This window comes from Lathyrus oleraceus, chromosome 1 (genome assembly GCF_024323335.1).
Source record: "Lathyrus oleraceus cultivar Zhongwan6 chromosome 1, CAAS_Psat_ZW6_1.0, whole genome shotgun sequence".
Taxonomy (NCBI): domain Eukaryota; kingdom Viridiplantae; phylum Streptophyta; class Magnoliopsida; order Fabales; family Fabaceae; genus Lathyrus; species Lathyrus oleraceus.
Window position 1 is genome coordinate 190404453 of NC_066579.1, and position 3330 is coordinate 190407782.

General features: G+C 38.0%; 1 long non-coding RNA gene across 1 annotated transcript; it reads left to right on the forward strand.

Moving 5' to 3' along the window:
• The first annotated feature begins 314 nt into the window (after positions 1-314).
• LOC127126950 (uncharacterized) lies at positions 315-2150 on the forward strand. The gene is made up of 2 exons (XR_007805157.1): positions 315-796; positions 1523-2150. It is a non-coding gene; the product is annotated as an uncharacterized LOC127126950 (long non-coding RNA).
• Positions 2151-3330: the final 1180 nt, after the last annotated feature.

Here is a 3330-nt window from a genome sequence, read left to right on the forward strand (position 1 = left end):
TAACTATCCTAATCTTTCTAATCTAATCACACTTTAAAATCCCAATTAATTTATAATCTCCATTTATTTTTAATTAACCTAATCTTGTTTTGAATTTCCAATTAAATCCTAAAACTCACCTAATTAACCTAAATCTCTAATTAATATTCTAGATAGTTAAACCAAAACCTAATTAAGCTAATCAATTAACAAAATTGCACAACATACCCAAAAGACCAACTCAAAATGGGCCCAACAGAGGAAAAGGGGGTCTATACTGGTTTTGGCGTACAGGCCCATTAGATGAAGGCCCCATCAACTTAGAGCCTACAGAAAGGGAGTGCGTAGGAAACGGTGGAGGTATGGGGTTAACAAACCATTGGGCTAGGAGGGAGAAAGGCCCAAACCAACACGAGGAAACCTATTCGTTCAATTCACAATCTCAGTTTGGACTCGAAATCAGCTCACTCCTCACCTGAACTCCGTTACCCTCCCGCCGCGCCGGAAATCGCCACCGACGGCGGCGGAGATCTAAACCACAAAACTCATACACCAAATCCTTCGTCTCCACGCCCTTAACCCGAATCCATCCCCCGATTGAACCAAATCATGCGCGAATGTCCTAATTGAAGTGATCGTTTATGAACCCTAAATGAAAGAAACTATAATTAAATTCTCCAGATACAGAATAAAAGCCCGAATGGTTGGGGCTTCGATTCCCTAAGCTCTCAACTATGTCACAGCAACAAGCTCAATGTGAAATGAAGCAGAAATCAGCATACCTGCCTGAGAAGACGAAGGCGACGACGAAATTCGGGTAAGCTCTCCTTGCTTCGTCTACTTTTAAACACTTCTTTTTCTACTTCTTCTTCAATCCTCTTCTACTCCATTTCTTTAGTCCGTAGGAATCAGAAGACTTGTTCGTGGTGAGCGGTGCTCTGAGGTCGGTGCATAGTGAGCAAGGTTCCAGAGAGATGAATCAATGAGGTTTAGCTCGAGCACCTTGAAGCTTCAATGTGAAGCTTCAATGGATGTAGAATATGAGCCATGAGTGAGGTTTGGTGTTATGTGAATTAAAGGTTGAAGAAGGTGGAATGATTGGTAGAAAAAAAATCCCCGAGTGAATTGTGAGGTTATGGATTTATAGGAGGGAAGAGTGTAACGGAATGGGGCAGTTCGGTATCTCCGTTAGGGCAGTGGTCACTGTTAGCGAAATTGAAATGGGAAGTTGTTAAACGGTTAACTCGGTTAAAGTTCTGTTAATTTTGTTAGTGGTAGTTAGATGGAACTCAAATTGAAACTCAAATTAAGATGTAAATTCAAATAGACTATTAATGAAGTCTCTTTGGATGCTATCTTTGGTTAGAAGAAAAACGGTTATCTGTATGCGTTTGCACTGTTGCAAGTCAGCTAGTAAGGCTTTGGTGAGAACTCTGCAGTTTTTTTGGGGTCTTGTCGTTTATGCATGGTCTTGGTTACTATGCAGTGCTTTGGATGAGTTTTGTTACTCTGCAAGTTATTAACAGACTTTCCCACATTGCAGGATTAGTGCACGAAGGTTCACGGGAAGATTATCTAGTGCACAGTGTAAAAGCTAATAAAACTCTTCCGACTTATTAACGTTAGCATCACCATTTTTACCCTTATGGACCTTCTGCAACCGCTCATCTAGCACAAGCAGACCCTATGAGCGATGGGCAGCTACCATTGGAAATGCTTGTGATGTATTTGTAGGTTGTTGAGCTTGCTACAACATAACTTTTCATAACTGCCCTCGATTCAGAGATATCACAAACAGATTTGTCCAACTTCATGTACATTTCTGAATCAGCTATTGGAGCATTATTGAATGCAGCAAGAACAAATTGATCATCATACCTATCAACATCAGGCAATAATGGCGTGAACTCAACATGATACAAATCTTTTTAGTTGCACGAATAGGACGTGACTTGGCTGCTTCAAATGATGCTTCAATTTCCCTAATATGTCTTTCCTTGTTGCTAAGATGGCTTCTTTATAGAAGCATTTTCGTTGTTGCCATGTATATTCTTCTGGTACAACATGTGTTGCTTTACAATTTGCCATGTCTGCAAACCAATATCTCTCACTAATAGCCATTATCTTCTCAACTGGAAATGTCTATGTGATATTATCCTTATTTTTGGTCACCTCCTCATTCTCTAATCTAGAAAGGTGATCCGCTACCACATTTTCCACTCCCTTTTTATCCTTAATTTTGAGATCAAGTTCTTACAACAAAAGCACCCATCGTAGCAATCTTGGTTTCAAATCACTTTTTCTAAATAAATACTTCAGGGATGCATGATCTATAAAAATAATCACTTTTGAACCGATTATGTAATGGCAAAAAATTTCCAAAGAAAATACTATAGCTAGTAGTTATTTTTCAGTAGTAGTGTAATTAACTTGATTTTCATTTAAAACCTTGCTAGCATAGTAAATAGCATGGAAAAAATTTGTGTGTCTTTGGCCAAGAATTGTCCCCACAGCATAATCACTAGCACCACACAAGATTTCAAAAGGGAGCTGCCAATTTAGGGAAACAATGATTGGAGCACTCTTTATCAAAGTTAAATTTGTTTTATTTGACCAATAGGTAGCACAAAGGTTTTCAAATTTTTGAAAAGTCTTTAATAAACCTCCTATAAAAACTTGCATGCCCTAGAAAACTCCTAACTCTTTTGACATTTAGCGGTGGTGGAAGTTTTTCTATTACCTTAATTTTTGCTTGATCAAACTCTATGCCTTTTGAAGATATTTTATGGCTGAGAACAATACCCTCAGTGACCATGAAATGAAACTTTTCTTAATTTAACACTAAGTTTGTATCGGTACATCTCTTAAGGACATTGTTCAATTGATCAATACAATCGTCATACGATTTACCGAAAACAGAGAAATTATCCATAAATACCTATATTGAATTTTCAATCATGTCAGAGAAAATAGAAAGCATGCACCTTTGAAATGCTCTGGGTGCATTACATAATCCAAAAGGCATCCATATATATGAAAAAATTCCAAATGGGCATGTGAATGCAGTTTTCTCTTAATCTGCAGAATCATGGCTATTTGGTTGTATCCCGAATATCCATCCAGAAAGCAATAGTAGGCTTGTCCAACTAGTATTTCAAGCATTTTATCCATAAATGGAAATGGAAAATGATCCTTCTGGGTTTCTAGATTTAACCTGTGATAGTCAATACACATCCTCCATCCTGTAACGGTACGGGTTTGGATCAATTCATTTTTTTTTCATTTCGAATAACAGCGTTGCCCCCTTTTTTCGGGACTACGTGCACTGGATTTACCCATGAACTATCAGAA